Genomic DNA, 27,569 nt, shown 5'->3' on the forward strand with positions numbered 1-27,569 from the left:
CCACAGAAGGAACTGTGAACATGGTAAACAGAGATAACAAGTGGGCATTTCATAGTGTTGACAAGTTTTAAGCTTTAAAAACTGCTTTGGGGCGCCTGGGTGGCTCAGTTGTTTGAGCATCTGACTTCGGCTCAGGTCATGATCTCCCAGTTTGTTTGAGCCCCTCATGGGGCTCTGTGCTGACAGCTCAGAGCCTGGAGCCTGCTTCAGATTCTGTGTCTCCCTCTCTCTCTGCTCCTCCCCTGCTTGTGCCCTCTCTCTCTTTCTCAAAAATAAATACACGTTAAAAAAAATTAAACTGCTTTAAATCATTAAAGTAATACATTCACATTATATCAAATTAGTAAACTGTTAATGATTTAGTTTCTTACAATGGATTTCATAGCTCTAATTTAAGTTCTAGATGTCGCATCTAGATGTTGCCATGATGAAGTAATTGAACTTGTTCATTCTTTTTATAACTCTTGTTCAACAATGATTCCATGGTTCCAGGAGCATCTGGAGTAGACACAAGCAGAGGAGTCAGCTGCCATACTTTTTGAACAAAGTTGTTCTTCCTCTGCCTTTAGGCAAAATATAGATAAGTAAGCCATTTATTTCATGTTAATCTAGGCTTAACTCAGAAATGTCTGTTTTCAAGGTCTCCTGAAACATATTTGTTTCACTTCTTCATTTGGACTCAATATTTTCATCTAAATAGGAAAAGGAAGAATTATACAATAATTTGCTTTAGACATCAGAGATCCCTGATGGACAACAAAGTTAACAAATTAAGATGTGAGAGCTTAGTCTTTCGAGTTAGCTGTAAATGGCCTAACTCTGTTATATAAAAGATGTATAAACTATTAACTTCTATAAGTTTCAGTTTCAACATATGTAGAATGGGGAAAATAATAACACCTTCCCTTAAAGATTATAATGAGGACTAAATAAGAAGATACATGTAAGTATTTAGCACTGAAGCATGTGGCATGGCAAAACTTGATAAATATTAATTATTTAGAGGTAGATAATTTTTTGAGCCTCTTAACTAATATTAATGTACAAAATTGTTCCCATGTCTTTCAACTTGTTTTTAGGCTCTGGCAAACGTATTTCCCGGGAACAAATCTTATTAAGCTTTCTGAAGTTTAGAATTCTCGCCAACTACTCTGAGGTTTCTTAGGTCAGTAAGTATTGAATCAAACGTCTTGTAGTTTTCGTTTGTTTTGTTTTCAAGATCGGAGTAACAGATACAAGAGAGTAAAATATATTTATTCGAAGCCCATAAATTTCATCTTCTGTGTAGCTGCTTATCAAGGAAGATTTTGAGCAGACAGGAGACATCACTCTGGTGAAAGAAATCTGTAAAGTGGGTACATTGTTGATCATCGGGAAGGATAGTCATGAGTACTGTCTATGCGGGAAGCTATAATTATGGTCTAGAATTTTTAAAATATAGACTGGGATAAAAATGGAAATGAATGAGCAAAAGATTATTTTGGAAGAATAATTGACTGTTTTAGGCAATTGATTTGGACATGAAGGTGAGGAAAATGAAGGGATCAAAGATGGCTGTAACTTCTGAGCCAGGGAGCCTGGAAGAATAATAGTATTAATGAAAGAAATGAATAAGTTGAGCAAAGCAATCTTTATGAATTCAAATTTATATATAATTAAAATAAAAGAGATAAAGTATAGTTGATTTTTTTTTCTATGTGTTTTCAGTAGCAATTGTACAAGAACAAACAGAAGAAACATTGCATTGGATCTTCCTTTGTTACTTATTTTTGAAGATTTATGAGATCAGACAATAGAAGGGTATATATTGTGTAAAATTTCCTTATCTCCTTTTGGTTTTACCTTCTTTTTCTTCTCTCTGATTATGAGTTTTTCCTAATGTTGAATCTGTCCATGCATGCTGGACAAGTGTCATACACATGGAACCTAGCCAAATCCAACTCTAGAAGGGGGGTGGGGGACACAGAGAAAGAGAGAGGAGAGAGAGCTAGAGAAAGGAAGGGAGGGAGAGAGGGGGGAGAGAATATGGGTAATTGAAGGGTGAGTAAATTTCATCCCCTTCCCATTGATGAGTGGTAAGCACAGCCCTAAAGAAAGCTCGAGATAGGAAATGAGAATCTATTTTTTGCAGTCAAGCTTAGCTCTCACACACCTTTCTCAGGTCATCTCTCTGGACAGATGACAATTTTAGCATTTAAAGAAATGCATTTGCTTGGATTACATGGTCTCTAAATGTAAACCAAGTACTACTTCTTGATATTCAGCCACAAAAATATTAACCATCTCCAACCATGGAAGAGAAACAGGTTATACTGGACTTCCTAAAAGACAGTTCTATATTGTACTTTATGGATCATCTAAGGAAAATTTCCAAATATTATATTTCACTGACTTTAAAACTTAACTTCTTCTTAAGATGTTAACCTACTATATATATATATATATATATATATATATATATATACACACATATACATATATATGTATGTATATATCATATTCTCTCTCTTTTATTCCCTTTCTCTTTCTTTTCTTCCCCTGATTTCCTCATACCCACCTTTGTCATACATTCCCAGGACTTCAACCATTAAGAGCTATATGCGGGGTGCCCGGGTGGCTCAGTCAGTTAAGCATCTGAATCTTGATTTCAGCTCAAGTCATGATCTCACAGCTTGTGGGATCTAGACCCACGTAAGGCTCTGCACTGTCAGCATGGGAGGATTCTCTCTCTCCCTCTCTTTTTTCCCCTCCCCACCCTCTCAAAATACGTGAAATAAACTTTAAAAAAAAAAAAAAAACATGTGAATCACTTTCCATAGATACCCTTATTTACTTAAACAATTTGATTGAAAAACCATTCTTGCTAAATTTAGCTTGAATCTGAAGTTTGAAAACATAGTTTTAGGTGTTTAGAGTATTAGAGGGTTTTGGTGAAATCTTTGTAAGACTATAGCTCATCATAGCAAATAAATGTTATCTATTTGAAGATATTTTACATTTTAGTATGGATTTTTCTAGATGACTTATAGAGAATGGCCTTTTATATATTCATTTATCTATATGGCTAAACTATTGTCGATATTCATCTCCATATAATTTTTTCTTGTTTTGTAATTCTTTGCTCTCATCTCCTTCTTTAGTCTTGGGGGAAAAAAATGACCTAGAGCATGTCATTTATTACTTATTCTTAAAGACAACATAGCCTTTTGACACTTCTATTTTCTAGCGTGCCTTCCTGGATTTTATGGTTTGGATTGTGCTCACATCTGTGACTGCAAAAATGGAGCCAGTTGTGATGCAGTGAATGGACAGTGCATTTGCCCAGCAGATTTCCATGGCAGCCAGTGTGAAAAAGGTATAGCCAGAGCATTTTTAGACATATGGGAATTCTCTGTGACCATGAGATCTTTCCAAATAAGGGCATAAATACAAACTCCAATTGAAAACATGGAATAATCATCTAAACTTCCGACTTGGACATTAAAGAGACAAGAATTCATTCTACGCCAGTATAGTTGTTCTTTCTGATTTTGCTTCTGATCAAAATGTTTTGCCTCCTATAAATGAAACTGTTTAATATCTCAAAACATCACCAACGCTGTTAACTTTTTTTTTGATATTTTTATTTATTTTTGAGATAGAGACAGAGCATGAGCAGGGGAGGGGCAGAGAGAGAGGGAGACACAGAATCTGAAGCAGGCTCCAGGCTCCGAGCTATCAGCACAGAGCCTGACGCGGGGCTCCAATTCATGGACTGTGAGATCATGACTTGAGCTGAAGTTGGACACTTAACCGACTGAGCCACCCAGGCACCCCAAAAGCTGTTAGCTTTTAGTGGACAAATGATCTCCCTCTGAATGAAAAATATTTCATTAAATGTTTTTAAAAGACTATATTGGGTTCAATGGAATTGAAATAAATATAAGGGTTTTATGAAAAAATATTGAAAGATGTGAATTGGGCTTTTATCACAAGAAAGTAGTGGCAGCCATGAACGTGGATAAATAGATGGAGGTGAGAATTTGGGTTACTCAGTTTGAAACAAAGTATTATAAAGTCCTAAAAGACTCTGATCAGCCTACTTCTAAACAATACCAAACTACATAGTTCTTAGTTAACAACTCTAAGTCCAATTTTACTATTATGTACAGTCTTGTGCATATCATTACAACAGCCATGATAACAATACTATAATATATAATATAATAACTTGACTTTATGTGAACCAAAATTATTGCCTCTTAAAAAGATTTATATATTAGTCTCATACCATATCCTCATTTGTCACTAGAGCCTTATATATAGTATTTCTTGTCCATCCTTTATTCATTTATTATTTAGTGATTCAATAATGTGCTCTTGTTATGTGCCTGATTCTGCATTAGAATGTGGGAATATAGTGGAAAACATAGAGCTAACAGTCTTCTGAGGAGATACACAATAAATAGCTTTTTAAGGAAAAGTATTAAAATGCCCTTAGTGGACTCAGTCTCTTTCCTTAAATTCCTATCTTCAAAAAGCTTACCCACATTCTGACAGATATAAACCATTGTTGAAATATATAGACCTGTTGAAATATATAAGACCTGAATGTGAAATCGTGTATACAATGCAGCTTCTTTCTGAAAATTCCAAAACTTCCCTCCCTTCTTCTGACCAACAAAAATCAGTTTACCATCCCATTTTGTTAGTTGGGACTTAATCTCGAAGAAATTGTATTTTTTTTAATTTTTTAATATGTATTTATTTTTGAGAGAGAGAGAGAGAGAGAGTCAGAGAGTGCGAGCAAGGGAGGGGCACCGAGAGAGAGGGGGACACAAAATCTGAAGCAGGCTCCTGGCTCCGAGCTGTCAGCACAGAGTCCGACATGGGGCTCAAACTCAGGGACCATGAGATCATGACCTAAGCTAAAGTCGGATGCTTAACCAACTGAGCCACCCAGGCACCCCGAGGAAATTGTATTTTAATCTCAATTTAAGTGCGTCAGTGAAAGCTCAGAGGGTTAATTTTTCAGTATTCCTTGGTAGAGTGTTCACTTGGAATGTTTGGAGACAATTGCCATCAACTTTGTGACTGTGAATGAGAAAGTTCCTGCCACTCAGTAACTGGAAAATACTTCTACCCACCTGAGAAAACTGGAGCCACATGTGATGCTGGTATGAACCAAAGCACCTCATGATGTCCCTCTGATTCATGGTTCACATGGAGATATACAGACGTTTTCATACTAAAAACATTACTAAATTAGAGAACATTGCCCCACCACTGCTTGTCACCTTGCCTTAGTACAATTAACCAGGGTATATAGCTGTTACATCTCAGGCACCCAAATCCAGCACCACAGCTGAGACAGGGCACATTGTAAGTACCTCATAGTAATCCAGTTAAATACCCTCATCACAAAAGTTATTCAGAGAAATAACTAAAATTAAGGCAATTAAGGTATGATCCAAATAGTATTCTTGAGAACCGAGTTCCCACCTACTCATTGTAAATTGAGATGTATCCTTTATTTTCCATTCCACTCACAAGAATGACCTGGAATGTAAAATCCTAAATCTTCACGGAGTGTCTTAAGAAGAGGAGAAAGTAGATTGAATGGATCCTTGATACATCACTTGCTATTTAACTTGATGGATGTTTACTAGATGAAAAGATTTTATATATTTCACTATAGCCCTGAAGGACTGACCCTGCCACAAATTATGATCCAAAGTAGAGCATTTAATCTCAGAATTTACTTTCCTCCTTGCCAGGAAGAAGGGTTGAGGCTACATATTGCTAAGATCATTTCCAGCACTAATCTATGATTCTGTAACTTGGAATTTCAGTAATGCTGAGAAAACCATAGTAACGGGCTATAGGAGAGTACTTCTTACGCAGCGTCATCTCCCCCACTCCACTTTGCTTCTAAGAAATAGTGGGGGGAAGAAAAGCTACTTTTTGGAATGCCTTGCCCCATCTTAAACACTTTGCATGCATTCATTTAATTCTTACCACCACTCTATGAGGTTGTTGCTATGGTTATTCCTATTTGACAGATGAAGAAATGGAAGCACAGAAAGGTAGTAAGTGGCAGAACCAAGATTTGAACCCAGGCAGACTGTTTTCAGACTTTGGGTAATACTACTAGTGGTCAATACTGTATGTGTGAGTATCTGTATACAAGCCAGAATAAGGAACCTCCAGTAGCTCATCAAGAGTGTTATATCCTTTCCTCTACTTTTTTCTTCCCTTTCTATAGACTTTGAGACCAAGGTAAAGGGGTTATGAATACTGACTTGGAACCTTATGGGTTCTTCCAACTCAGGCACTTGTTGATACGGGCATTGCTTTCTTGCAAAGCTGCTTCATTTAAATGTCTAATCCTTGGGGCGCCTGGGTGGCGCAGTCGGTTAAGCGTCCGACTTCAGCTCAGGTCACGATCTCGCGGTCCGGGAGTTCGAGCCCCACGTCGGGCTCTGGGCTGATGGCTCGGAGCCTGGAGCCTGTTTCCGATTCTGTGTCTCCCTCTCTCTCTGCCCCTCCCCCGTTCATGCTCTGTCTCTCTCTGTCCCCAAAATAAATAAACGTTGAAAATAAATAAATAAATAAATAAATAAATAAATAAAAATAAATGTCTAATCCTTGTGCTCTGCTGCACTGCAGGCTTGTGAATTGAGCGACTGTCTATTTGTCCATCCAGCACATGATAGTCTGTAGCAAATTTTTGTTGAAGGAATTCTGGCTTCTCTTCTCTGCATCCTTCACGGGGTCATGGTAGACAAAAGTCCTGGAACCTTGTCATATCTAAGCTAAATATGTCAGGATAAACATTTACATAACATCTCGGTGAAGCCACAGCATGCATGTCACCAATGAAATGCTCAGGAAAGGCAGAATGCTTGTAACATTTGTGGTTTGATCTAAATATCGAGAAAAACCACTAGTGTTTATTGAATGCATACTATGTGCCAGACATTTTAATTTATGCTAGGTGCCTTGGCAATCATAGGAATTGCTTTTGGTTCTCTATCCGCGTTGTCTAACATGCCTTGTCCATTAACCATAGGTGGCTACTTAATTTAAATTTGGTTTGATTTAAAATTCACCTCAGTCGCACATTACATTTCAAGTGCTCAAGTGGCTACGGTATTTGATAACGCAGTATAGAACATTTTTGTCTTTGCAGAAAGTTCTATGGGACAGCACTCAGAAGTGGCTTAATGCTAGCCACTAAACCAAGAGAGCTGATGGAGAGGCTGGAAATTAAAGCCTCGCTCTATGGACTTTCCATGGACAAAATTCCTGTATCACATAGGCTCTTTCATCCACAAGTAATTACCACGTGACAGTGGATCATGTGTACTAATGTGTCCATTCTCAGTGGGCACTTCAAGGCCCCTCTTGTCACGAGCTCTTTGGGATACCCACAGCCTACACAGATGTACTACAGGGTCTTTTATTTGCATTTTTATTTTCAATTAGGCACAGTTCATCTGTGATATTAACTGTGAGCAGCTGTGTCTATGCAGGCACTATAAAGATAAAAGACCTCATTTTAATTTGAACTCTGGTAAAAGACCCATTAAACAGCCATAATGTTAATTCATAAAAGAATGTAGCAGCTTTTTATTGGATTATTTCCCCACCCTCTTGGTAAATTAACATTTGCAGACATTCAAACAGATGTCTTAAATACACATCGTTATTAACATGAAAATGTGGTATTTTTATAAATTAAAATCAGATTCTGAACTGCTCAGGAGAGATCCTGATTCATAACTCCTTTACAAACAAGAACACTTAGGTCTTACCACCAAACTTCCTCCCACACACTGGGCAGAGGTGAATGCGTTAGTTTGAATTTGAAATGACAGAATTCTTTTTTAACTTCATAAAGTTTGGAGTTTTAAAGAAGAGATTCATTTCAGAGCAGCATTTACATCACCTCCAAAACTCCTTTACCTACCTGTTGTACCTTCCTTTAGGAAAGAGTTGAATTACTCTATCAAAGCGATTAATTACAAAATTGATTTCTCAGTCTCCATTTATACCATATTTAAAATCTAAGTAGTTAATTACTTAAGGCAAGAGCCCTAAAGCACCTCTTAAGCAATCTTCATTGTCCAAGAGAAAAAAAAAAAAAAAATCCAACTGCTCGTGGTAAATTTAGGTTGACTCTCCAACCCAGCAAAGAGAATTTTGAGGTACTAAAGAAATGTTTAACAAAATTTTGCCTACAGACTCAAGACTTGCTCTAATATCTATTTATGTATCATCTATCTATCCACACACAATTATATATATGTTATATATTTTTATTATGTATGTTATATATTTTTTATCTATGTTTTATATTTTTATTATATATATGTATATATTATTTTTTTTTCTAAATTTTCCACTTTCCAGTGTTCTAATTTCTTATTTGGTCTTTCTTCTATATGTACGCTTGATACTTTGTCCTTCTACATAATAGTGGAGAATGACCAAAGAGCAACAGACGAGAACTTAGAAATCCAGCTCCGCCATTCACCTGGGATATAACATGTACGAAGATTTCTTAAGCCACAGCGAACCTTAGTTTATCTCTTTCCAGAATGAGAGGGCTTACCTCACTGCCTTGCCTACCTCACAAGTGTTTGTTAGAACCAAATGAAATAATGTATTAGGAACCCATTTTGTAAACTGCATAGAGCGAGGTGACTGTTATTACTACAAGTTAAATTTCTCTGATCCTTAAATATTGGTAAATTTATTTAATTCCTAGTCTTGCCAGTGTGACTGGAAAGTATGAATCGATTTTCTGTTTCCATGGGCTGGACTGGGCTGGACTTTCTCCCTAACCTCACAGTCCTTCAGAGACAGAACCTGTTAATTCTCTGCTAATTCTCTTCTGGACTAATACCAAACACCCAGACTGGGGTGTGATATTTGAAGGACCCCTTTTAGTCTATCTTTAGTTATTTTAATAAAACATTAACTATTTTTATCCCTTCCTTTTATTCTTCCACCAGTTGTAATCACAACGCAATTCAATTTAAACATAGTTATATCCCTTTAGTACATATAGCAGGATTTCACAGAGTTAGGTATACAGGAGATCTATGGCCCTTTTGATATATTTTAAGGGATGAAAGAGTTGAATTTAAAAGCATTTCATTTTCGGGGTGCCTGGGTGGCGCAGTCGGTTAAGCGTCCGACTTCAGCCAGGTCACGATCTCGCGGTCCGTGAGTTCGAGCCCCGCGTCGGGCTCTGGGCGGATGGCTCGGAGCCTGGAGCCTGTTTCTGATTCTGTGTCTCCCTCTCTCTCTCTGCCCCTCCCCCGTTCATGCTCTGTCTCTCTCTGTCCCAAAAATAAATAAACGTTGAAAAAAAAATAAAAAAAAAAAATAAAGCATTTCATTTTCAACAACATAAGCTCAAATGATTGTGTTTCAACCTAAAGACAAATTTCACATATTGCGTATTCTGAGCGAGTGTTGCCCTGTTCTGACCTCAAGACAACTAATCCATTTTCCCTGGGTCCCTCAGAATGCCACTGTTGTAAGCTCTATTGAACAATCTAATTCTGAGAAGGTACTTTAAAAATGTAAGGTGCTGTCCTGCCTTCTCCTCTTTTCAGTTTTGTCACTAACTTCCTTGACACCCCCAGCTTCCTCCTGTTTTCCATTAAAATCCTTACTTTTATTATATAACATTCTAGCATGGGAAAAAGATACCACATGGTTAACCAGAATTCTTTACAAGTCTATCATTATCCTATTCGTTTCCAAGAAATAGTAGTAAAAAGACTGTGTGATAAAAAAGCATATTTGAATTGCCCTTATTTTTATTTTTCCCCCTCACAGAATGCAGGTCAGGCCAGTATGGATCGAACTGTGCTCTGAAGCGTCAGTGTATCCACAGAGCTCACTGTAACTCTCATGTTGGAAGCTGCACTTGCCCCTCAAAGAGAATGGGTCCAACGTGTGAGGAAAATGATTTGGGCGAGCCTCAATAACCAAATACTAGCAGCTTTTCAGTGGGTGAATAGAATGTTGCCAGGGTTCACCCATGGTTCATCATCTTAACTTTGGCAGAGAAATGTACTTACTCAACAACTATCTTCGGCCCAGCTTCGCCTGTTGTGAGGTGAAAAACAGGACGTTTCAACTTTATGGCTTCCAAAGACAAGTTCCATTCTCTAACCTACCCTTCCCAACTGCTTTTTGCTGAAGAACATGCCCAAGAAAAAGAATGTTTTTTCAAGATCCCAATCATAGTAACATTTTGGACTAATAAATAAAACTCTTTTTTTTTTTATATGCACAGGCGGTATTTAAATTTGGAATGAAGAACTGCTTCTCAGTTCAGGTTGGACTGCACTGAAATATTCACACCTATTCACCGAAGACCTCAGTGGCTATTAAGTAGCTGGATCCTCTTTAGAAATGTCTAGAATTTCATCTATTTATTCTCAGTATCCTGCTTCACAGTTCAGTCTGCTTCAGATTGTTAATGTATTGTATTTCAAACATGACTTTTGGTGTGGGAGACCATTAAGATGAAGCCACATAAAAATCAGTGTAAAATTATGATGTGCACACTTATAATGAATCATCAAAATGTTTAGTGGTGTTCTCCCCATCAATGGTCAGCCTACAGGAAAAAAGTCAGTGAGCAAGGCAAGTTCTTAGCCAGCCCTTGGAGACAGATTTCCCATAGAGAAGGGCCTGCTGGGAATTAGGCTTTTAATCCACATTGGTATTCTTCACCCAAATTGCTCATCAACCAGGTAGGTTCCACGGCTGACTATTTGTAAGCATACACCCTCTGATAAGCCCAAGAAAGATCTAACATTAAATATGATTGTATTTCTTCTTCTCAAGTAGTTTATGAACTACTAAATCTAAAATGTCAAACTACTGGTTAATTCACATTAGAAACAATAATTTTCTTTATTGGAAGTGCTTTTCTCATGTTATCTCTATTTGATTGGGATAAAAATAGAAAAAAAAATCAGACTAGATATTTGACTTAAATATAATGTCTAGAGTAGCTTGTGAATCAAAACTGATTTAGGATAGAATTTACTGAAGGATTTATTAAAAATACTTGGTGTTATCAATTCAGTATGGTTTCTGATGTTTACTTACATTTCCTATATCTCAGCACATGTAACAAATCTATAGCATACATATAATAGGCCAAACTTAATGTTTTTAAATGCTATCAAGGACTTGATAAGTAACACTTTAAGAGATTATTCTTTTTTTAATTTTTTTTAACATTTATTTATTTTTGAGAGTGAGAAAGACAAAGCATGAGCGGGGGAGGGGCAGAGAGAGAGGGAGACACAGAATCCGAAGCAGGCTCCAGGCTCTGAACCATCAGCACAGAGCCTGACACAGGGCTTGAACCTGGGAACACCGACATCATGACCTGAGCTGAAGTCAGATGCCCAACCGACTGAGCCACCCAGGCGCCCCATAAGAGATTATTCTTAAATTTGGCTTAGTCTTAATAGAGTCATGATGACCTTACCTTTTTTTTCCCTCAAACTACAGTATTTGGAATTAAAGTTTTATGTTTATATTTAATTTCATTTAAACTATTTTTATCAACTCAGTTGAAAACTATGAGCATTCTGAGTACTTGCTCATTTTCTTTACCTTTTTTTTTTTTTTTTTAAGTGTCTCTTGGCTATACCTATCTGACCTGCAAAGAGAATAAGATATATAAAAACAACATTCTCTTTTGGGCTGCCATCCACCGCTGGACTCCCTTCATTTCAAGACTTAAAAAAAACAGTGACTACAGAGAAAAGAAGCAAGAAACCAGATTTCTCTTCCTTACTAGAGATGTTATCTCCTATTAAGACAGGCAAGAAACTCTAGATTTGGCAGGGTAAAAAAGAGTAAGACTTCTTTTGGTTGAATTTGTTTCCTTATGTACTGCTTAACTTTTTATAAATGTGAAACCATGTGTGTAAAATGCTAAACACAGTTCTTGGCAAATGTCAGGCGGTCCATATATTATCTTCTTTCACCTCCTTTTCCACCCCAAGCTCTAAAACAAATTTGGAGAGTGGGCAAAGTCAAAGCATGTGCTTGTACTTGCACAGTCACGTGACCCATTAAACAAATTGAGTTTCACTTTCCTTCTTAGACCAGTCAACAGGAAATAATGCAAGTGGCTGTTGCCCCATTTCTTTACAAAAAAAATTGTAGGTTGTCTTTCATATCAAAAAAGAAAACAGAGACATGTTTAAAGTCTGGAATATTTTCATCTTTCTTAAGTCATCTTGAATAATGTTGATTTAGGTGGTACCCTGCAAAAGTTAGTAGTCATATGGTAGGTCATCCCTCCTAAAAATAGTCCAGTCCTTCTGCTTGAGAACACTAGTAGATATCTGAAAATCATTTCAAGCAATACCATTTCATTCACGGACCAATATACCATGAATGATAATCTTAGATAATTGAATAACCAGAAAACTCTAAAATACAATTTTCTTGCAAACTCATACAACAGAATTTAAAAATTCATTTTTTAATAACTGCCATTTTAGAATGCTTCAAAATAAGAAAATAATGTATAATGACCTACATTTTTGAACAAATAAAGTATACTTTTTTATATTTATAAGGATTTAACTGAGTTTTCCACATGTAAACGGTTATTCTGGTACAGTGAAGGGTGATTTGGCTTCTAAGAAATAACTTGCACAAAATTACAAGGAGTTCAACTATTGTTTAATGTTTATTTTTGAAGGAGGGAGAGACAGAGTGTGAGTGGAGGCGGGGGCAGAGAGAGAGGGAGACACAGAATCTGAAACAGGCTCCAGGCTCTGAGTTGTCAGCACAGAGCCCGATGCGGGGCTCGAACCCACAAACCGTGAGATCATGACCGGAGCTGAAGTCAGAGGCTCAACGAACTGAGCCACCCAGGCACCCCAAGAGTTCAACTGTTGTTTAAAATGAAGCATGACTGGGACACGCGCATGGCTCAGTTGGTTAAGTGTTTGACTCTTGGTTTCAGCTCAGGTCATGATCCCATGGTTTGTGGGTTCCAGTCCTGCATCAGGCCTATGCTGACTGCGTGGAGCCTGCGTGGGGTTCTCGCTCTCCTTGTCTCTCTGCCCCTCCCCCCTCTCAAAATAAATAAATAAACTTAACAAGATAAAATGAAGCATGTTTTAGCAGGCATGTCCTCCTCACACTAAAGTCCAACACTGAATTAGAATCATTGTCATGAGGAAGAAATAATTTATATTACTCTTCTTGTTTCTCCTCCGTATAGAATCTGCCCTTGGAATTTAGAAATTCTGACCCCAGAAAGAAACTCATCTACCCATTATACCCGTTTACAAAAGTGCCTATGCTGAGATAGTTCAGGCTCTTTCACTTGAAATACAAGATCAGAGTGGGGATTATTATGCTTTTCTGCAATAATATAGCTCAAGTTTAAAGAAAAGTGAGCAGATGTATGGAAGTGTGCTGGCTAATTTGGACTTTCAATCTAACATGCCTGGGATATACCATTTCAGTTTAACACCTAACTTTCCCCCTGCTTTTTCTAACTTCTACACTCATTTATTGAGTTTTCCAGATGAGACAGCTATTTGACACAGGTTAAATTATTTTTAGAGAACTTGGAAATCATTCCAAGAGTTAGTGGCAAGAATGGCATTTCCTTTGTTAGAAATAGCAAAGAAGGTTTGGCTTCTCCTGGGCCTCTTTCACCTTGGTTTCTCCAGGACCTGGTAATACAGATGTAGCACGAGTTTAAAAAAGCATTTTGATGAAGTGAACAAATAATAGCAACTGTCTACACTCCAGGAGTTATGTATGCAATTCAGTTGAAATAACTTTTCATGTTTCTATAATAGAAAAAAAGTCAAAGTAGCTGAGCTTTTAAAATACATTTCAAAGCGATTCCAAAGTTTTGACCGTTTTAGCCAATCATGTGATACTATGTTCTATTTTTCCTGCTTATATTTTATTTGTTCTAAATAAGAGACATAAAACCCAATAATTAAGGTTCAGGAAATATATTTGAAAGCAGTAGATACCTCTTTTTTATATTCTTACAAATTCATACTCTTTCATCTCTAAATCTTCTGTCAGGATTGTATGAAACACCAGTTCATCATTCTTCACTTTAATGTTTGTGTGCAAATAGCTCAAATTTCAAAGAATATTAATTAATTTAATGTTTATTTATTTTTGAGAGAGAGAGAGAAGGGAAGGGGCAGAGAGAGGGGGAGATCGAATCCCAAGCAGGCTCCATGCCATTAACACAGAGCCCAATGCAGGGCTCGAACCCACAAACCGTGACATCATGACCTGAGCCAAAACTAAGAGTCAGACACTTAATGGACTGAGCCACCCAGGTGCACCAGTATATTAATTAATTTAAATAATGAATATTAACATTTTAATTAATATTCTCCCACTGGATATCTTAAAAATGTAGAGAAAGTTTAATCATAATGCCTCGACTTAAAAAGGACATAAAGATATTGCCCAGCTTTCATGAGACACATTCTCAATAGCCCATTAGGCAAAAAGATTCATGTAAAGATTTGAATATTAAGTGCTTAAGTGTTGACAATATTGGTCTCTTGAAATGTAGAGTATTGGTTTGTGAATAAAATTCCATATGTAGGATTTGGATGGATATAGTAGCAAATGATTAACACGAATAATGAAGTTGTGACTTATTAGTTATCTAAATGCTCAACTGGTGATATTTTGAATCATTTACTAACTGAGAAGTACTTTCATTAGTGTCAGTTTTTAAACATTGCCTAAAAAGCAACTTTCTGTGTTTTAACTCTATCTTGAACTTCCTAACTCACTCAAAAGAATTTATTAAGTGTCTGCAACACTAGATACTGTTAGAGGCATGAAAACACCAGTAGTGAACAAGATGGATGTGGTCCCTGCCTTCATAAACTTACAGTCTAGTAGGTGACATTAGCCAAAGAGACCAATGTTTTTCAACATTCTTAGCTCTGCAATGAGTTTTATAGTTCATCAATCCTTTTATGGTTCACTAATCCTTCTCTAAGTCTATTTCTCACAAATTTGTTAATTCTCCTTTATTAATACATGCTTTGATAAGTCAGATGTATTCCACCTAACCTTAAAAATCCACACAGCAGATTTTACTCTTAATGCCACTACAGGAAATGAAATATTTTTTTAAAAAACTTGTGAAATGCCATTTTACATTTTTAGAACACTGTATTATTTTTTGCCATGCAAAATGGAAGCCTCCTTTCAAATCTGTTAGTGCAACTGTAACACCACGGGGATTTAGGGAGTGGAAGCACAAGGAAGAAAAAGAGTATTTCCCTTATTCTGACAACTGTTGTATAGTTCACCATCCACCACCGTCTTCTCTTTTGGCCAGGACAGTGTTTCCTGGTGATAGAGGAGGGTTTTTAGGTGGTTTTTCTTTTAAGAATCTGCTTTTATTACAAGGCAAGTCATTCTCTCAAGCATTAAAAAATATCTTGCTTTTTAATAGTGCCTTAAAACAAGATTAAATTATTCATTTACTTTTTAAATTGTTGCAAAATATACACGATATGAAATTTACCATCACCGTTTTTCAGTATCCAGGTCAGTGTCATTAAGTACATTCGCGCTGTTTTGCTCTAATCATTAAGGATTATTTCTTTTAATGTCAGAAGAATTACCTGATGCCATTTGAGTAACAGGTACAGTCCCCAGTACCACAGCTATGGTATAGAGGCTCCCAAGGCCCTGGGGCCTTAATGCAGCATTTCCCGGTGAGTATCCCATGGAATGCAAATTCATAGTATTTAGGAAGGCGAAAAGAGGGAAGAGAGAGAATTCCTTGGGTCTTAGAGTAAAAAACAACACCAACAATGAGGAAATTCTGTGCTAAACAAATAAATAGCAGATTGCACTGCCATACTTATTAAGAACTCTAACATTCAATTGTGATTTGTGAATTTTCAGTAGGAAGACATAGTATGCAAAAAATTCCAAATTGTTTAGGAGTCCCTTTTTTCAGGGGTGTTTTGAAAAACTAGTATCCCAAGGAACACCTTTGGTAAAAAATGGGAATAAATACATAATTGAGTGCTCCCTCGGAAACATCCATGATCTGATACCATGATCACACATTTTTATGGTGTTTCTAGTAATTGCCTGAGAGAATTCTGAGCAAGGCCTGTATTACTTTATAGTTTCTCATGGATTTGCTATGATCCAGTATTTCTCGAATGGAACTTGGGAAATGCAAAATAAAATGTTGATAAAGCTCTTTTGAAGAGTTCTGCCTTTCTTGCTTATCTGATTAATGTGAAATTGAGTCACTTTTAAACATTAAGGACAATTAGGAAGAGGTGAAATAAATTGTATTCTTTTTAAATGAAATATTATAAAACTTTTATAGGAATGTGTATTAGAAAATAAAAGACCAAAGTTTTACTAACATCTGGGCATTTTATAGTAGTTTTACATACCATATCTTGAATAACCCCTGGGGATTATTTAAATGATTTAAAAATTCCAAAGAGAATGTTTAGTAGCATACTGGAATGAATATAATTCCTTTTTGAGAATCACTAAATGGTTACATAAGTCCTCGTCATATCATAATTGAAGTGTATAAATTCTAATACTACAGTTATTATGATCTAAGTATTATTTGCTAATGATCCTTATATCATTTATTAAGTGCTTAACATAAATTAGCCCCAGCTCTACGTGCACACACACACACACACACACACACACACACACACAGGCCTATTTATGTTTTTGGTAAAAGGTTGTGGGGAATTTCCTTTTGAATTATATATTTAAGACAGTTTTGGTTAAAACTCTTTAAAATTCCACATTATTACAAATGAATGTACAGTGTGGCATTCAAAAAAACCATCTTTCTCTCTAACAAAAGCCTCCCGTACTACATGACTTTGATATATATATTTACATTTTAAATTAATAAATAGTGATACGAATCAGTTCACATAGGATCAGGCAAAAATAACCTTCTATTCATAATTTGAGATATTATAACCTAGCTATATTACATGTCAGAAAACCAAGCAAAACAAGGGGGCAACACTTAAACAGAGTATAGAATCTTGCATTACTTGGAATCACAGAAGCACAAAATTGGAAAATACCTTAAAGCCCCTCTAGTCTTTAAGTTTTATAGACAAGGAAACTGAGGCTCAGAATTCGGTCCCACAGTGAATACATCAGAGAACCAAGACTCTCTTGTCCTATATCCTTCGTGTTTTGCTTTTTGGTTGTTACCTTTTCTGAGACACGTGAGAAATTCCTTTAGCTAGAAGGGTCAGTGAACTTTGCTTTACAGAAATCCCTTTGGATTCTAGCTGTAATACCATAGAACTTTCAAACTTGCAGTGCCCCCCTTTTTTTGGATATTCACACTGATTCTGGAAGCAGTAGTTAGATACAAATATAAGGAATGGAAGCCAATAACAGGTCCATGGTCCTGGTGATTTCACGGTGTTCCAAGAAAAATAATCTGAATTTTAAAGGTTTTTATATCTTCTTTACCATATATTATCCAAATTTATTTTGAAAGACTGTTTAGCCTACATATTTTAACAATATTTTATTTTGCCATTGCTATCACTTTCTATAATGAATAATAAGCACAATTCCTATATTTAAGCCACATATACATGAATTCTTCATTTAAGTTTATCATATAAGTGCCAAAGAAACCTCTAAAAAGTATTTTTGGTTGCTACACCACTTGTAACCATAAGGAAAAGTTGCATTAATGTGTTTTTCCCCCATTAGTGTGAAAGCACTTGGGATTAAAAACCCCAGAGATATCAGGGTGCCTGGGTGGCTCAGTCAGTTAAGCATCTGACTTTGGCTCAGGTCATGATCTCGTGGTCCATGAGTTCAAGCTCCGCGTTGAGCTCTGTGCTGACAGCTCAGAGCCTGGATCCTGCTTCGGAGTCTGTGTCTCCCTCTCTCTCTGCCCTCCCCCGTTCATGCTCTGTCTCTCTCTGTCTCAAAAATAAATAAACGTTAAAAAAAATAAAAAAAAAAACAACCCAGAGATATCAATGCATCAATTCTTTATACATTTAATTAACCAAGTGTACTGTCTGATACTCAAGAATTCAAAGAAATTTAGAATATACATATATATACATATATATGCATATATATACATATATACATATATATACATATATACGCATATATATATACATATACTTCTAAGGCAATGCTTATCAACATTGATCAGGAAGCAGAACAAGTGAATATCATGGTACTCAAAATGGTATATGGATTAGTGGAATATTCAATCATACTACATGAGCTGGAATCAGAACTGTTTAGAAAACTATAACTTCTATTATAGGTATATAAAACAGAAATCTTAAACATGGGAATATATGACACCAAAAATATATTAACTATTCTATTAGGCCCAATCACCTTTCTCAGAAATTCCATCAATACATATTTTATGATACTTGGACATTCATTTGGTCAGACTCAACAATTCTTGGACATCAGTTTTTTAAAAGAGAACTGTTATTGATCAAAATGTTAAAGAAAATCCAATCAAATGTGAACTTGGTAAATATTCAACTAAACAGTGGAACCCTTCTCCACATTTTCAGCACACCATTGTAGAGTTTGAGAACTGTTGTCTCAAAGTCTATATTATAGTTTACTGATCAATTATTTCAATAATAGGTAAATACAGTGACTCTATTTCAGTCTATAAATGTATAAGTTTTAAAAACAGAGAACCTAAAACTTTATTCAGTAATGTACTTTTTAAAACAAACTTGGGTATATAAAAATCATGCCTCTTTTAAATAAATACTTTATGATATTTTTGTGATACTGTATGTTAAGAGTCACAAGCATCTTCGGGTGCCTGGGTGGCTCAGTGGGTTGGGTCCAGATCTTGACTTCAGGTCAGATCATGATCTCACAGCTAGTGGGTTCAAGCCCCCCCGTCAAGTTCTGCACTGACAGTGTGGAGCCTACTTGGGATTCTCTCTCTCCCTCTTTCTCTGCTCCTTCCTTCCCTGCTCATGTGCGTGCACGCGCACGCGCGTGCTCTCTCTCTCTCAGAATGGGTAAATAAACTTTACAAAAAAAAAAAGTCATAAGCATAACTGAAATATGCCTTTTGGAATGAATTGTTTAAACTTGAGAAATCAATAGCTAGTTATTAAAAAAAAAAAAAGGTTAGATAAGTCTGATATTTGTTGGCTCCCCATCATTTGATTTGACAATGTCAGTTGTCAGTTCACTGGAAGGTATGATGTCTTTTCCACTCTGATTATTTGAAAGTATTTGTTGTGACAAATTAATCTTTTTGAAAGACTTTTCCTTTCCCCTTTATCTCCTTGGTCTAGTCTTGCATTTATAGGTATTTTTCTCTTGGATATTTTATCCTGATTTCTTTTTTTTTTTTTCTTTCTTTGTAAACAATAGTATGTTATCTTTCCTAACTCACAGGGTTGGTGCCAAGTTATTTATTCATGAGGGAATATTTTTTAGACATTAAAGTATTGTGTGTAGTTATTATCCTTTTTATCATTATTTAATCAAGCAAAATGCAGTGAGTCAACTGGCTCAGTGTATAGATAAAGTAGTCTTAACAGATGTTTTTTTTCTCAAACATCTGATTGTGTTTATCTTTGGGTGATGATAATAATTACATAATTAGCTAGTGACATTTATCAAGTTCTTAATATATACCAGACACTATAATAAGCATTTTTCAAACAATTTAATTAATCGTCACCATAATTATTTGGTAGATATGGGCCTGTATCTGAGTTTTCTTTTTAACGGTTGAGAAAGTTAATACCAAAGAGAATCAGATAACTTATACAGGTCCTATAGCTCTTAAGTGGGACAGAGCTCAGGTTTGCCTGATTCTGGGAGCCAAGCTCTGGACTATATTATGCATGCAATTTTGAAACACTACCTTATAAGATGAAAATCTATAGCTGGAAATGTTGGAAGGTAATAGAAATTTGGTGAATCCAAATAAGAGTGTGTTCATACTACAGATGCTGATTCAGACACATGGATTTAGTCACATTTTCAACCACCATTATTTTGCTGTATGAAAAATGCATCTGTATACTCTTTTGGAAGATGTATATAAGAAATTAATAAATAAATGGTATCTCCAGGTGGTTTTGACTTTAAAAAAAATTTTTTTTTTCAACGTTTATTTATTTTTGGTACAGAGAGAGACAGAGCATGAACGGGGGAGGGGCAGAGAGAGAGGGAGACACAGAATCGGAAACAGGCTCCAGGCTCTGAGCCATCAGCCCAGAGCCCGACGCGGGGCTCGAACTCGCGGACCGCGAGATCGTGACCTGGCTGAAGTCGGACGCTTAACCGACTGCGCCACCCAGGCGCCCCGGTGGTTTTGACTTTATACAAAAAAACATTCACAGTAATTTCAGCTGCACCTTGTTCTGTCTCAATTCCCAACCAGATTCTTAAAAATCAGAATAAAAAAAAAAATCTTTGGGTATTCTAAGATATTGCATGCTTTGGTTCTTCACTTACAACAGTATTTCCAGCTAACTTTTGTTCCTACTTATTTGTCCACTTGACATCAGGCTTTTGTTATGGACATTCTTTGCTGGGGCAAGGACATCAGGTTTTCTTTTCACATTTTTAGGTACATAATACTCTGTTTCTCAGGACTCACAGGGCTAGAGCTTACATTCTTCATTTAAAAACTTTTGACAATGACTCTGACTCTTTGCACCAAGAAATCCATCATCTATACCATCCCCTTCCTACTTAAGTTTCTACATCCATTCCACCACGTGCCCTCGAGCCACAATGAAGAATTGCTTTACCTCTGAACTCACCGTACCCCCATACCATTCTGGCTGCTCAGAATGCTCTTTATTCTCTGCATGGTGAATTATTCATCCTTAAAAGATCATTCAAAGAGTCTTACCTAATCCTCCACCCCCACCCAAAAGCATACAGAAGTTTTCTTTTCAAACTTCTACAGCACAGAAGCTGGCACATAATGGGAGAGAAACAATGATTTATGGAATTGTCAACAGCATTAAAAATGAATTAGAGACTGATCTACCTGTCAGGAGGCCTCTTCTCTCTTAGAAAATTTAGAGCTCCTTGTTTAAATTTCAAACACTCATTTCCCTTGTGGCTATTATTGGCTTGGACCAGCAATAGCCAAATGAACATATGTGGACAGTAGATGCCAAATAATGTGATTTTATTGAAATATGCATGTGGCTTTTTTGTTGGCGGGAGAGTATACTGCTATCCCACCATATATACTTAGTTCAAAAAATGCAGCATAAGGAAAAAAACAGATCCCATCTGCCAGGCAAAATAGCTATAAAGTGGAGAAATCAGGTTTTTAATGAATCCATTGAGAGTGACTTGAGTTATTTTTTAATGTAAGAGCAAATAAACTCTTGAGCAGAGCTGCATAGCCATGTAGTATTCTTTTAATTTATAGCTAGGCCAAGTCCAAATCCTGGTTTTAGCTAAATTAGAATGTTCCCAGAAGAGAGAATGATTAGACAATACAAGCAGGCTTATATTGGCCTCCTAAAATTTGGCTCACAGTCTAAAGGCACTAGAATTCCATTCTCAATTCAAGACATGTAAACACTTCTCTACATATTCATGAGACTCACTGCACAAGTTGGCTGGATTTTTCTGTTTTCTTTAGCGCATATCCACAAAAACAAGAGTGTTGCTCTCCCATAGTCCAGTCTGAAGGAGTGTGGGATAAGGGCAGACACCTGTTCTTTCTTCTTTCTTGGCCAGTATTTTCTGTCTCCATTTTTGGACTTCCATTGTGATCAATGCTTTCTCCCCCCCCCCCCCTTTTTTTATTCATGGGATTATTTGAAATATAATTCATTCATAGGATTTTAATGGTTAACAAAGAAAGATCCTCTATTGATAAAAATTAATTATGAGGTACATCATGTGAAGACCAAGACATCATAAACAATCAGAGGTTTTGGGGGCTTGTCACTATTAAGATGTATTGTTTTCCTTAATATTTCACAGCATTCTCCTTCACAGCAGGATGGAGAACTCTGCAGAAACATGACTTTGAATCTCACATGAGTCCTGTACCAATTGAGTATCTTGGGTAGGGGTTTAATATGTCTACCCCAGGAAGTAATAGCTTTGTGATCCAAGCAATATTTACTCCTTTGTTTGTTTGTTTGTTTATTTATTTATTCATTCATCCATTCATTTAATCCTATTAATGAATTTGTTTATTTTTTTCAAGTTTTTATTTAAATTCTAGTTAGTTAACATATGGTGTAGTATTGGTTTCAGGAGCAGAATTTAGTGATTCATCACTTACATATAACACCCAGTACTCATCCCAACAAGTGCCCTCCTTAATATCCATCAGCTATTTAGCCTATCCCTTATCTGAATAGAGAGGGACAAAGTTCTTCACTCAAAGTTACAAGGAGACTAAATAAAAATAGATTGCAATACTGCACCGTATAGATTCTGAATAAATAGAAGTGGAATCTGCAGTATGCAGTCTATGTAGACTACATCAGTTTCATCTGTTAATAGCAATACCATTGACAGTAATAATAACAGCACTTTCCCACTGAGTACAGAAAGCTGGTCTAAGACTGTATGTATATTAGTTCTGTAACTCCTGCAAGAGCCCTTGTGCAGTTCCTCTTGTTATTTATATTCTTTTATCTGTAGAGAACAAGTCTACAGTCTCATAAATACTGTCGTATACAGGACAGTATTTCCCAAATAAAAAACCAGAACATGGGAAGTGACCGTGGAAAGTTTAACATGATGGATTTGAAATTAGAGGCTTTCTCCGAAAATAGAGAATTAAGAATTACAGTTCTCCCTTCTATGACATGTCTTTATATTTCAGAAGAAAAGTAAAAAAAAAAAAAAAAATCACATTTTTATTATTTATCAAGGGAACATTTCCAGGGGGCTCAATCATTCCTCTGGTATTCATGCCTTTGAGTAGAGTAAGTAATCTAAATATTGAAATTACCCAGAATTCTAGATATCTATATTCTGTTACTTTTACTAGCAGATAAATGGCTATTGGTGTTTGGAACAAAGTTTCTGATACTATTTGGCTGGTCCCTAAAAGAATGGTACTACAAAAATATTTGCTTTCTACCTGAAGCCAAAGAAAGGTGAGGAGGTCACACTCACCAAGGATCACAGAAGTGGCATCCTGAATTAGGAAGGAGACTGAGATGTCTGGGAAACTGATCACAGATTTTGAGTAAAATGGTATGGAAATTGATGAAATAGAGAAAAGACTGGATAATATGGGTCATTTCTAAATCTGTGATCAGATGAGCTGTAGAAATCTGATCCCATCCCATCTTACTCTTTGTTATTTTTCTCAAGTCCCTGCAAACCCCAAGCCACGGAAACCCCACCTTACTTACTATTTATGGTACATAATTGACACATTGTGTCATTGTGACTTAGACGAGTCACTATATTCTGTAATTTCTATTCTACTTATATCAGGCGTGTTATCATGAGGAATTGACTGCTCCTTTAGCATTGTGCTCAAGGGCAATTTGCCCCAGTGACTCCTTGGAAAATGCTGGACTCAGCATTTTCAGTCACTATGGGAGGAAAGTGAGAGTGGGGAAGGGGGAAGAACGGAGAGGAAAAGAAAAACCAAGACTTATGACCTCTAGAGTCTTGGGCAAATATGTTAGCAATGTTTAAAGTAATTGAATCCAAGGGTTGAAAGGACCTTAAAAACCCCATATTCTTAGTCTTCACTCAGCATCATTTTTATAACTGTCTGATATCCATCCAACTTCTTTTTGAATATCAGTTTGTTCCCTTATTGTTAGAAATGTCTTTCTTAAATTAAGACAAGTGCTGACTCCATAGAACTTCTAGTCTTTGGAAAATAAGTCTTGATACTCCTCTACCTGACAGTCTTTCAAATGGTTGGAGCCAGCCTTCATGTTTCATTACTCTTTTTTTTTGCCAGGTGAAAAATCATCAGTGTTTTCACAGCTCCTGATATCATTTGCCAGCCTCCTCTGAAAGTGTCCCAGATTCACAGTGAGTCCTTTTCACGATTGCCAAGTTGTAGCTGTTGTTTAAAATAATTATTATATAATGCTTGTTGTTTCTCTCCTAATTGTTTAAGTAATATATGCTTATTGTGGCAAATCACCCATAATCTCACCCCTGAAATAATGACCCTTTATGTTTTCATGTACTTCCTTTCATCTTTATATATTTTAAATTGTTTTATAAAATAGATTATGGATACATTTTGAGTCCTGCTTTGTTTCTCATGTTAATTTCCTACCTCCTTAACACTCTTTGAGAAGATGTCTACAGCAATTCATCCTAAATTTAGTATTTTAAATAATATCCTGATAATATCTTCTTCTTGACCCCTTTACCCTACGTGTCTTCAGAAATTCTTTTTGAAGCACTTAGTCAACATCAGGACTATGGGTTTAAAGACTTGTAGCAATTGCTAGGTAATCATTGATGATAAAGCACTTCAAGTACAATAGAAAGCCAATGTTTTTTTTTTTAGAAAGTTGGTTTAAACTGGGAACACTTCTCTCTTTGTTGACCAAAAAGACACTTCTGAAGCAGATAAAAAAAAAAAATTTGTACTCTATTCACAAGGCATTTAATCTTTGTATTCTTATGGTGACAAACTGAGTTGCTATTAGCCAAGGAGACTGTCTCTTGATGACAGAGGTGAATCCCCAGTGAAAGGAATCAAGTAAAGGTGAGGCAGAACAAGGCTTTGTAACCATAGTTACTTTAAGTCTAAGATTATAAACATATTGCCTCCATTATGAAAGATGCATTAACATTCCTTTATGTCCAGTCTTAGAAACCTTGTTATCAAGGCTACCCTGTTTACTTACTTATCTCTTAAGAGATGGCTAGGCTTAATTAACACTTAAACATTAACCTTGAAAATAGTCCTAGAAAGTGATCAGGGAGGGGGGAATAGAACTCTTTGAAAATGGGATGGAGTGATCTCAAAGAGATACTCAAATTCTAAGAGAAGCAAAGACTTTATCTTATGAGCCTCTTCAAGAATTTGTTTTTGCTGACCCAGAAAATTCTGGAAATGACCTCCTATGTCTCTATACATGCACCTGAATGAAGTGAAGGGTGAAATGGGGGTACTTTAGAAAGCAATCCCTAAAAACAAAATTGCTATGTACTTTGCAGCTAATCACTCATCTAGTTGTAGCAGATGTTTTCTTGTAAATGGTAGAAAATATTCACCGTAAACCACTGGAATGATTAATATATTCCTAACAATAAAGTAGAATGTTCTTTTATGACTAGGCTGTCACCACATTTGGGAAACTGCTGCCTCAGATTTTTTTTCTGCCTTTGTAGCAAACATCCTGACAACCACACAATTTTAGCTTTTGCATGAGAGGCTGGCTATTGAAAACCATTACATCTATTATAGATGTAATGTATTGTTTCTATATCCATGGAGTTTTTGAGATGAAGATTCCGATAGAAATTGTCCCTACCTATGCATAATAAATGTCCAGGGTAAGAAGTTTTCAACTGGCATTCCAAAAGTTTTCTAAAGTCTAGCATTAGCCTTATTTGAGATCTTTTCTAAAGTGCCTTTTTCCTTTGTAAAGCAAGGAGAAACTTTACTCTCACTCAAAGCAGGACTAGATCACTTTATGTGATAATCATCTCTAACTTGACTCCTAATGCTTACTTGACTCTTATGCATATTGCAGAATTTAGCTTAAACATAATTTTCTCAAAGAAACCTATTTTTCTGCACTAAATTAACTAGCCTACCACCCACTACCTGATCATATTTTATACCTTCACAGTATCCTAAATTTCTTCATGTGACCTAGCAAATTTGTAATTCTGTTACTCAATGCCTATATTCTCCACTAAGTTTAAAACTATGTCAAAACAGAGACCTAATCTGCACTTTCTCATTGCTGTTTTCCCGGAACCAAAGATAGTGCCTTGTACATGGCCAGTCTTCCACAAATATTTGCTGAATGAATAATATTGATGCATTAAATATACTCTATTGGGATCCTTGAAGCATGAGCTTTCCCATAATATCACTTAACTAGTTTTATCTGAGAAAGGAGATGGAAGTGGAACTCCATATTTTGAAATGCAAAATCTAGAATGTCTGGATTTAAGCATATTCATGGTTAGTGAAAAAGTCTACCATTTTGGGAAAACTCAAGGATTTCTCCCTTTCTATTCTCTATCATACCCCAAGAGGAGGATAAATATGAAGAAAGGGCAGTATTGGATCCTACACAAGGATATAAAACCCTCCATGTGACAATGAAAGGGGTTAAATCATCTTGTGATCCAGTAAAAAATTTCCTTCATACTTGGGAATCAATTTTCATGCTCTTGGTAATTGATAATACATGCTATAGTAAGAGAAAAATTAATGGCATATGATCATAGGAAACCTTTAGAAAGTAAAGATTATTATTTCTATTTATTTGCTTTGTTATAGATTAAACCACTGTTTTATTTTGTTTTAAAGAGAAATTATATAGTCACATTTTTAAGTTTTCTTCTTTGTAGAGTCTCCTTATTTTCAGGGTATTGAAATAGCTATTCCAGGTAATTACAATGTATACTGAGGAGAAGAGACAAATATTTTGCAAAAATATTCCAAATATTTTATGTAGGTACTCTACCCCAAAGGAGGTGGAGCATAAATCCCCATTACTTAAGTATGGGTTATGAATAGTGAATTCTTTCCAAAGATATCATACACATGGGGTGGGATAGAATAAGTTTACAGTGAAGAAATCTTACAAACACTACCTCAGCGGGGTGATCAAGGTTGACATCAGCAGTGATAAGTCATGTTGGTGATATGATGATGTGATGAAAATGATACCTTATTTCTTGTGATCTTCCTCCTAAAACTTACTGTCCCAGTCTAATCATGAGAAAAACATCAGCCAAATCCCAACAGAGGGATGTTCCACAAAACACTTGACTAGTACTCCTCAAAATCATCAAGCCAACAACAAACAAGGAAAGTCAGAAATTGTCACAGGCGAAAGAAGCATATGGAAACACTACAACTAAATGCAATATGGTATCCTCAACAGGCTAGGACACAAGGTAAAAATTAAGAAAATCTGAGTGAGGTGTGCACTTTAATTAATAGTAATGTATCAATATCAGTTCATTAGTTGTTACAAGTGTACCCTAGTCATGTAAGATGTTAATTAAGGAAACTGTGTGTGGGAATTCTCTGTAGTATATCTGCAATTTTTCTTTCAATCTAAAATTGTTCTAAATTGAAAAGTCTAATTTTTTTTTAAATGACTCTTTCAGCCTTAGAAATCTTATCAGACTAAAATTCTTGTGGCCACAAGTTGAATCCTATTTATTCTGGTTGTTTTTAAAAGAGTAGGATTGTATTTGTTTCTTATGGCTGTCATAACAAAGTATCACAAACTGTGTGACTTACATAACAAGATTGTCTCATAGCTCTGCTAGATACAAGTCTGAGATCAAAATGCCAGCAAGGT

At 36.0% G+C, this 27,569-nt stretch overlaps 2 long non-coding RNA genes across 5 annotated transcripts; both read left to right on the top strand.

Annotated features, from left to right (window-relative positions):
- Positions 1–273: 273 nt before the first annotated feature.
- On the top strand, positions 274–24,088 carry LOC121033962 (uncharacterized). Of its 4 annotated transcripts, XR_005792221.1 has the most exons (6): positions 274–584; positions 1,080–1,800; positions 3,227–3,355; positions 5,028–5,156; positions 9,835–10,760; positions 11,659–11,843. It is a non-coding gene; the product is annotated as an uncharacterized LOC121033962 (long non-coding RNA). The 4 variants fall into 4 exon arrangements; XR_005792223.1 differs by lacking the exons at positions 9,835–10,760; positions 11,659–11,843 and adding an exon at positions 8,462–9,149; XR_005792224.1 differs by lacking the exons at positions 5,028–5,156; positions 9,835–10,760; positions 11,659–11,843 and adding an exon at positions 24,014–24,088.
- Positions 24,089–26,288: 2,200 nt separating this feature from the next.
- LOC121033963 (uncharacterized) lies at positions 26,289–27,285 on the top strand. Its single transcript, XR_005792225.1, has 2 exons — positions 26,289–26,427; positions 26,968–27,285. It is a non-coding gene; the product is annotated as an uncharacterized LOC121033963 (long non-coding RNA).
- The last annotated feature ends 284 nt before the right edge of the window (positions 27,286–27,569 follow it).

Source organism: Herpailurus yagouaroundi, unplaced genomic scaffold, assembly GCF_014898765.1.
Source record: "Herpailurus yagouaroundi ecotype Mexico unplaced genomic scaffold, PumYag 159, whole genome shotgun sequence".
Classification (NCBI taxonomy): Eukaryota; Metazoa; Chordata; class Mammalia; order Carnivora; family Felidae; genus Herpailurus; species Herpailurus yagouaroundi.